Source organism: Lampris incognitus, chromosome 10, assembly GCF_029633865.1.
Source record: "Lampris incognitus isolate fLamInc1 chromosome 10, fLamInc1.hap2, whole genome shotgun sequence".
Classification (NCBI taxonomy): domain Eukaryota; kingdom Metazoa; phylum Chordata; class Actinopteri; order Lampriformes; family Lampridae; genus Lampris; species Lampris incognitus.
In genome coordinates, this window is record NC_079220.1 from 12,259,209 (window position 1) to 12,269,580 (window position 10,372).

Sequence of the window (10,372 nt, forward strand, 5' to 3'; positions counted from 1 at the left end):
AATTGAAGCCGGACCAAAATTGAAACACGCATCTTGCGCTCTCTTTCTACTGAAAATATATAAGAAAAAGGTAGAATTTATTTCTTTTTGTTAATAAAGAGCTCCCCCTAGTTCAACTTCTCAGCCTGTCATTGTTTCCTGAGCCTCATGATGTCATCAGACACTCATTTACATACAGCCCCAGGGGTCACCACAGCAGATTTGATAGTTTCTATCGGTACCCTGTGAGGGCACAGCACCGATGGCGGTCTCGCCAATCCGCATAATGATTTGGCAAAATTTTACATCGGATGCCCTTCCTGACACAACCACTAACCCTATGGACGGGGGCACAGATAAAGCGCTGGATGCCATCCCAGCATTCATGGACACCAAGTCAGGTCAAATCATCAATCTATGAAAAAACCTGCCCACTCTTGCTTGGACTTCTCACTTGACAGTATTTTGATAATAATAATAATAACTTTATTTATTTAGCCTTTTTCTAAAACAATGTTACAAAATGCTTTACAAAGAAATAAAACCAGACAAGGCAAAAATAAGCGTAAGACCAAATAAGTAAGAGTAAAAATAAAAACAGTATAAATAAATAAAAACAAATATCAAATGAAACAGTTATGGATGTACTCACACACACACACGCACACACACACACACACAGACACACACACACACTATAAATCATTTACAGATAAAATATTGCAGCTGAATGTGTTATTATGCTGCATCCAAGGTTTGACATGAAAAGTTAAATCAGAACTTACTTGGAAAAATTCCCTTGGCATCACTATTGGAAAAATACAGAATTCCACAAACCAATTCTCTTTAAATACTTCAAAATCTGATTAATGTACTGCTGTAACTCAACTTCAACATTACAGCAGGAAAGAAAGAAAAAAAATCACATCACAGAATAGAAATCAAGGATTTCAGGCATGGTTATGCCATTTTATCTCTCATTTTATCTCTCACTTATTGCTGTTTCACAGCAAGAAGGTCCAGGGTTCGAGCTCCGGGGTTGTCCAACCTTGGGGGGGTCGTCCTAGGCCTAGGTCATCCTCTGTGTGGAGTTTTGCATGTTCTCCCCGTATCTGCGTGGGTTTCCTGCGGGTGCTCCGGTTTCCTCCCACAGTCCAAAGACATGTAGGTCAGGTGACTCGGCCATACTAAAATTGTCCCTAAGTGTGAATGTGTCAGCCCTGTGATGGACTGGTGGTCTGTCCAGGATGTCTCCCCGACTGCCATCCAATGACTGCTGGGATAGGCACCAGCATCCCGTGACCTCAATTGAGATAAGTGGCTTGGATAATGGATGGATGCATAAATGATTTTTCACTATCCCCAACACTAACAGACATGCTCTTGAGGGGGGGGGTCTAAGTTTTTCCACTGTTATGTCACAATTCAAGTCAATCTGGGAGTGAGGTGTGGACTCACCACGGTCCAGCAGTAGCTGTGCAGCTCGTCTCCTCCTGACAGTGAGGATCATGGCATCATTTCCACACTCCACCACAGGCACCAACCTCCGCCAGCTCTCCTCTTGGTTGTTGATTATTTTATCTCTAACCTCCGCCTGACCTCCTTGGGGGGCCCGGGCTGGTGACAAAGCACAAAAATGAAAGTAATCCAGGATGACATGGAAAATATTACAATACTCATGGGGGGGGTACATTATAGATACATGATATATATACACACACACACACACACACACACACACACACACACACATATATATATACATACATACATACACACATATACATATATACACTCACCGGCCACTTTATTAGGCACACCTGTCCAACTGCTCGTTAACGCAAATTTCTAATCAGCCAATCACATGGCAGCAACTCAATGCATTTAGGCATGTAGACATGGTCAAGACGATCCGCTGCAGTTCAAACCGAGCATCAGAATGGGGAAGAAAGGTGATTTAAGTGACTTTGAACGTGGCATGGTGTTGGTGCCAGACGGGCTGGTCTGAGTATTTCAGAAACTGCTGATCTACTGGGATTTTCACGCACAACCATCTCTAGGGTTTACAGAGAATGGTCCGAAAAAGAGAAAATATCCAGTGAGCGGCAGTTCTGTGGGCGAAAATGCCTTGTTGATGCCAGAGGTCAGAGGAGAATGGCCAGACTGGTTCGAGCTGATAGAAAGGCAACAGTAACTCAAATAACCACTCATTACAACCGAGGTATGCAGAAGAGCATCTCTGCACGCACAACACGTCGAACCTTGAGGCAGATGGGCTACAGCAGCAGAAGACCACACCGGGTGCCACTCCTGTCAGCTAAGAACAGGAAACTGAGGCTACAATTCGCACAGGCTCACCAAAATTGGACAATAGAAGATTGGAAAAACGTTGCCTGGTCTGATGAGTCTCGGTTTCTGCTGCGACATTGGGGTGGTAGGGTCAGAATTTGGCGTCAACAACATGAAAGCATGGATCCATCCTGCCTTGTATCAACGGTTCAGGCTGGTGGTGGTGGTGTAATGGTGTGGGGTATATTTTCTTGGCACACTTTGGGCCCCTTAGTACCAATTGAGCATCGTGTCAACGCCACAGCCTACCTGAGTATTGTTGCTGACCATGTCCATCCCTTTATGACCACAGTGTTCCCATCTTCTGATGGCTACTTCCAGCAGGATAACGCGCCATGTCATAAAGCTCGAATCATCTCAGACTGGTTTCTTGAACATGACAATGAGTTCACTGTACTCAAATGGCCTCCACAGTCACCAGATCTCAATCCAATAGAGCACCTTTGGGATGTGGTGGACCGGGAGATTCGCATCATGGATGTGCAGCCGACAAATCTGCAGCAACTGCGTGATGCTATCATGTCAATATGGACCAAACTCTCTGAGGAATGTTTCCAGTACCTTGTTGAATCTATGCCACGAAGGATTAAGGCAGTTCTGAAGGCAAAAGGGGGTCCAACCCGGTACTAGCAAGGTGTACCTAATAAAGTGGCCAGTGAGTGTATACACACACACACACACACACACACACACACACACACACACACGTATATAACTTCATTAAAAAAACTACTCAATGGTAGGAAAAGTGCTCAACAAATAAGGAGCAAAGTAATCCAACGATTCAAGTAAATTCTTTAATAGACAGTACAAGCCTATTTCAGGCTTGTGTTTTGTTTTGTGTTTTGACAGATGATGATTGCTTATGGCATGAAATAGGCTTTACTGTCTATTAAAGAATTTATTTGAATCACCGGATTATATATATATATATATATATATATATACGTATATATATACATACACACACACACACACACATACATACATACATGCACACACAAACACACACACACACACACACACACACACACACACACACACACACACACACACACACACACACACATGGTCAAAAGTATGTGATCACCCGAATATCATACCCATATGTGCTTGTTGAACATCTGATTCCAAAACCATTTCACGCCGTGGCCATCTTGGATTTTAAAAAAACCAAGTGGTGGGAATTTAGCCACGCCCCCTTCTTACTCAATCGGAAATCAATGCAGCCGGGGGCAGCAGCAAACATGGTTTGGACTACCAACCTCGAGCACCTACCGTCATTTGCCACAATATGAAAACTAAGCTGGATCTTTTCTTTATAGAGTACTTTCTGCCTCTCCTGTGCCAGCGAGGAGAGACACACACACAGGGCTGTATTCAAAGAAGCTGTTTAATCACAATAAAATAAAAAATAAGATACATTTCATTTTTATACTGTACATTCAATATTTATACATTAGATTGTCCCATCTACAATATTTTTATTCTTTGTCCTTTAACTTTAACAAAACTGTTGGTTCATTTTAAACTAAAATATGTTCGGTCAACTGTCATTCTGTTGTAGCAATAAACTGGAACTCGCTACCAACTCAAATCATCAATTGTTTACTAAACTAAGATAGTGATTGCTCATCTCGAGGTGTGGGCTAAAAATGGGACTGTACTGAAATGAAGTTAAATATGTTTCAATCTATCTAAGGTTTGTGTGCACTATTTTCTTGTCAGCTGAATTTAACAAAGGTTTAAAACAGTGGTCCCTGAAAATGTGTTAGGAGAGCACACACAGTCCACAGTTGGTTGACTGTTCCACTTAGTGAAAGGGGTATGACTCCATCAAAAATGTGGTACTCCTTTATGCGTCTTATTGACCGTTCGACGTGTATTCTCAAGCCAGCAATACTCTGTGTCTGTGAGCTCATCACAGCTAAACTGTCCACTTGGGCCTAAAAATGCAGGGATGACAACTTTTACATCTATTTCATCGAGCAGGTCTTTGATAAGGAAGCCCTTATCAGCCATGACCTCATCACCTGACCTCTTAGTTGTCTCCTTATCAGAAATACATCCTGTGTATAGATTACTTACCAGGCTAACTGACCTTGAGGGAGTGATCCCAATTAGGGATTTCAGTGTAGTGTTACTTTTATAATGGGAGTATGTCATGGCGTTCAAAACCTTCGAACTAGCTGTCTCGATGCGGATCCCTGTGCAGTCTAGTATCACTCTTGTGTTTGGGTAGAATCCCCTGAATACTGGTGGCATTAGCTCGTCTACTGCTGCTCTACTAGGCCATATTGGGAGGGTCCCTAACATAAAGAGCAAATAGTGGCCCATGTCATACAGTTCCTGCTGACTGTGGCTGGCGACACATTGAATCGTACAGATAAATCCAGAGCAAAAAAGCCCTGCCTCACACGGCACAAGAACAGGAAAAACTGATCAATCAGCGATAAATGCTCTGCATGGAAGCCAGACACAGAAATGTGTTCTAGGTTATGGCTGTTCCTTTGCATTTGAGTCCATTGCACCATGGACTCTGCAGTAGGCTGTAAAGCTAGGAAGAGTGCTTTGAGGGTGTGGTAATCCTTAAAACCAGTGTAAAATCTGATCAGATTGGGCGCACACTGGAAGCGTTCTAGACCAAAACGCTCACTTTTCAGCTTTTTATTTTCATCCTCCAGGAAAGCAATGCGTTTCTTTACTGCGTCAAGCTGGTCTTCCACAGAAAGGGGCTTCACGTCGTAGTCATGATCAGGTAGAGTCGCCCAAACCTCACTGGACACATGAGGATATGTCATACATGTGGGACGCAATATAAATCCACACATTTTCCTGTTATCAAGATGATGTGTCAGAACAGAGCTATCCACTATTGAAAGATTAGTGAATATATATACATATATATACAGATTTATCTCTTTCCCTTCTTTGATAGGAGTTGCGGGATGGTACACAGCAGTACGACATGTTGCTTCCAGCAGTGTTTTCAATGAAGTAAGAAGGGGGCGTGGCTAAGTTCCCACCGCTTGATTTTTTTTAAATCCAAGATGATCGCGGCGTGAAATGGGCGTATGGACTTGGTCCCCACTTTGCTGCTATAACAGCCTCCACTCTTCTGGGAAGGCTCTCCACTAGATTTTGGAAAATGGCTGCAGAGATTTGCTCCCAATCAGCCACAAGAGCATTAGTGAGGTCAGCCAGTGATGATGGGGAAAAGGCCTGGCTCACAGTCAGCATTCCAGTTCATCCCAAAGGTGCAGGCCAGTGAAGCTCTTCCACACCAAACTCGGCAAACCATGTTGTTACTCAATTTCCCCTCGGAGATAAATAAAGTATTCTGATTATGGACCTCGCTTTTTGCATGGGGGGCATTCGTCAGGCTGAAACAGGAAAGGACCAAACTGTTGCCACAAAGGTGGAAGCACGCAGTTCTCTAAGATGTTGTTGTATGCTGTAGCATTAAGATTTACCTTCACTGGAACTATGGGGCCTAGCCCAAACCATGAAAAACAGCCCCTGACCATTACTCCCTCTCCACCAAACTTTACAGTTGGCATTATACATTTGGACAGGTAGTGTTCTCCTGGCATCCACCAAACTCAGATTCATTCATCAAACTGCCAGATAGTGAAGCGTGATTCATCACTCCAGTGAACTGGTTTCCACTGCTCCAGAGTCCAATGATGGTGTGCTTTACACCACTCCAGCCAACGCTTGGCATTGCACATGGTGATCTTCGGCTTGTGTGCGGCTGCTCGCCCGTGGAAACCCATTTCATGAAGTGCCTGACAAACCAGTTCTTGTGCTGACGCTGCTTCCAGGGACAGTCTGGAACTCGGTAGTGAGTGTTACAACCGAGGACAGACGGTTTTTACACACTCCATCACTCAGCGGTCTCGTTCTGTGGTCTTGTGCGTCCTAACGCTTCACAGCTGGGTTGTTGTTGCTCAGAGACGTTTCCACTTCACAATAACAGACTTTGACCAGGGCAGATCTAGCAGGGCAGGAATTTGACCCACTGATTTGTTGGAAAGGTGGCAACCTATGACGGTGTGACGTTGAAAGTCACTGAGCTCTTCAGTATGTCCTATGCATCTACCAGGCAGTGTGCAAACTATACCATGGCTTTCGGGAGCTCACTTTTTTTCCTTTCTTTTTTTTTTTTACCATGGGGGGGGGGGTGCTTGCCTCCAAGAAAGGGCTGACTGTGACTCTTATTGCAAAAAAACATTTATAGCTGTAAGCATCTAGGCCTACTTGCTTTATGTCAGCACATCTGATATCAGAATACTTTATTCATCCCCGAGGGGAAATTGGGTCCTATTACAGACACTCACGTAAAGAAAAAACTAACAAGATAACAAGAAAATAGAAACAAATAAATAGAAATAAGAACAAATTATATAAACATATGTGCACTATGCTGGAGCATGGTGCACATAACACCCTATCTATACTGCACTACTGCAGCACGAAACAGCACAAACAAAACCCGACAGGGTAAAACAAGTCGAAGGGCCAGCCCAATGACCCATTAACTCCGAGTGTCTGACACTCTGAAGGAGGAGTTATAAAGTTTGATGGCCACAGGCAGGAATGACCTCTTGTGGCGCTCTGTAGTGCATTTCGGCAGAATGACTATTACTAAAAGTACTCCCGTGCCCAACCAGCAGGTCATGGAGTGGGTGGGAGACATTGTCCATGATGACACATAACTTCAACAGCATCCTTCTCTCAGAAAGCACCGTCAGAGAATCCAGTTCCACCCCCACAACGTCACCAACCTTGTGGATCAGTTTATTGGGCCTGTTTGCATCCGCATACATACAACAGCAAACAGGAGAGCACTGGCCACCACAGACTCCTATCACATTAGTCTGTATAGGGATATATATATATATATATATATATATAGGGAATGTGAAGGTACATCACCCACGTTGTATGTTGCGATGGGGGCCCCATGTTGTTAGGGATGCGATCTGTTAGGCGTGTAAAAAAATGTAAACAAGAGCCTTAACAAAGCAATCTATGAGTGATCCGTTCATCGAAAACACTCTAAATCTATTTTGACTCATGTAATGTGGTCTGGCTTTATTGTCTTGTAGTTCCATATCATCTGGATAAGGTGAACAACGAATTCAACAACAGCAACTTAATCAGTTAATGACCACATCAAACCTCCACACGGGTATCAGAACCAGTCGTGTGCTACAGTACGCCCAACTAAAGCAGGGCACAGTATACTCTGCAGTTTCTCCGCACAAATAAGACACGGATAGGTCAAATGGCAAAACGGCCTGCAAACACACAAATGTATGAGCGCTGAATGAAAAACAGAGCATGCCAGCCTGCCCACAGGGGATTGAGTCCTCATCAACAACAGTTAAAGTTACCCATCACATACAGATGAGCACAATAATTTCTCGGTACAGTTAAGACATCAAATGTGAGGGTCACGTATCAACAAACCAGCCTATAACAACATACACATGCATGAGCATTGTAAATACCAACAGAAATAGGCCAGGTTGCTCACAAGGGATCCAGTCTTCATCATCACATCCAATACAGTGCTTACAGTCAATAATACAGTTAATTGGGAATAGCCCTTAACTTAAAAAATAAGCGACCACAGAAGCCTGGGGTCAGCTGGTGTTTTAAGCCCCCAACGTACTCTTCCAGGCAGCGCTGCATGGAAGGCACTCCCCGCCCCCTACAGTTTCAGCCAATCACAGCACTGGTGCTCAATGACATATGCTTTGAAATATAGCCAACACTAGCTGCTAGGGATTTTCTTTGCTGAACGGACACCTCAGCTAGCTAGCTAACTGTAAACAGATTGCAATGGTAGAGTTTAGCTAACTATTTTAAGCCAAGGTTAGCTCAAATGCAGTCAATCTGTTCACATAGCTGGCAGTGGTGAGCATTCAGTTTATGTTGGCATGTACTACTTTTAAACTTATCCGTGCAGGACAGAGTTTACTTAGTAATGGGCTAGCAGTTAGCGCTAGCTAAGTTCCAGGCAGCCAATTCATTTTTTGGGTGGTTATGAGAGCGACTGAGTAGTGCTATTGCTATGTAGTTAGGCATTAGCCTATGTCTCCCATTCTGCGTATTTAAACAACTACGAGACAACCTAGTTTTAAGTGAGCTGCACAAAGGCATGGTTGAGTGAGTGTCTTTCCAAAACTCCTTTAGGCATCCAGTTGTTGCTAGATAAGTTGTAAGACATCTAGACATATCATCTAAGTAAGTTAAAGCAAAACTGTCGCCAAAATGCAATCTAGGGTCTTTTTGTGAATGTACACGAGTCAAACTTTCGTTTAAAAGGATATTTATGTCAAACGCTGCACTTTTAAGATTGACGTTTGTTTGAGTCGAACTCCTTCACTGCAGAAAGAGGGGGAAAGTTGAAATCTAGTGCCAGTGCTGTGATTGGCTCAAACTGTAGGGGGCGGGGAGTGCCTTCCATGCAGCGCTGCCTTGAAGAGTACGTTGGGGGCTTAAAACACCATGGAGCTTTACAGTTAGTCCAGAAGCCCATGATGTGGATTTGTGATGATCCGATTTAATCCATGATGTGATAAAGGATGTTGGGTTGAATCTCTCCAAAGCGGGTCCATTAAGAGCCACAAAAAGGAGTGATGAGAGGCTGTTCTCAAGCAACCTACTGCAGGTCTTGCTATCAGTATTATTAACTGCAGAAACCCCCCCTCAGACGTAGATGAGGTGGGAAGGTGTGTCCTGCTTGCTGTACAAAGCTTTTCCAGCATTTTGCCTGGTGCTTTAACTTGCAACTTTCAGTCGCGGAACTCCTCAACCGCCTCTCTGGCTGGTTCCCCAAGTGTTTTAGCAAGTGCCAGAACCTCATTTTGTCCATACAGGATCAATGCATTGTGGTCCTGTGGCCAAAAGTGCTTATCCAGAGGTTTCAGCATCTGGACAAGGTCCGATTCTAGCATTCACTTTGTGAGGTTGTCAATCACAGATTGATAAAACTGACTCCGGTTAATCTTGCCCCTGCCCTCAAGGAGTTCAACATCTTTAAACAGGCCCAGGGACGTGCACTGTTCGGCCTTCAGTGTGGATTTTCCTCCACTCGCTTTCATGGCTGTCAGTATATTATTAGTCTGCTAAATTTGGCGACTGGCATCCACTGGAGACATGTCTCTTTGCTGAAGTTTCAGTGAGAGGCCCCGCAGCTCACGGAGTATCTCTTTCATGCAAGCCAGATCCAGTAAAAACCCGGAGTTTGTGAGGTGTTTGTGTAGCCCCAGGAATTGAGTCCTCTCGGTGTCACTGCGAGATGCATCCTCGCTTGCCGTTTTGAAGTGGCGCGCTAAAGCAGGGTAGTTATTCCAGACTGCTTTTACAGTATTAAAACTGCTCACCACCCACCGGGTGTTGAATAGCTGTCTGATTCTCAAAATTTGCATATTTAGATCTGCAGCTGCTTCCTCAAGCAATCTTGCGTTCTTTGCAGACTGGTGGTACAGAGAGGACAGCTTGGAGTTAAAACTCGAAGTGGTTACATCCAGCAGCCTTTTTGAGAGAGTCAAGGACTGCCAATTCAAGGCGGTGGGCCAGGTAAAACGTATGGACTAAAATGTCTGGGAAATCGAGTTTAAGCCTTGCAATCACTCCAGTGGTCTTGCCAGTGAGAACTGAAGCCCCAGCTGTGGCAATGCTGATGAGATGTTTCCCCAAAAACTCATCATCTAATCCCGTGTGGTGAAAGCTCTGTCTCAATCTGCTGTAAACTGATTCTGCAATGTTTAAAAATACACTGTCCACATCTCCTTCCCCACTCACATCACACGTATATAAACGAGATAAGCACGTCCGTGTACTCTGGGCTTTCAATGGTGATGCTGATTTTTGAATTGACCTCTTTAATATTTGAAACAAACTTCTTCCGCATTTGCTGTGCAATATGGCCTACAATTTCAGCGCAGGAGCGATCGGACTTGTGTACAGTGTCTACTTTTGCGCCATTGAGCTGCTGAAGCTTCATCAAAGGAAGGAGATTTTTATAAGC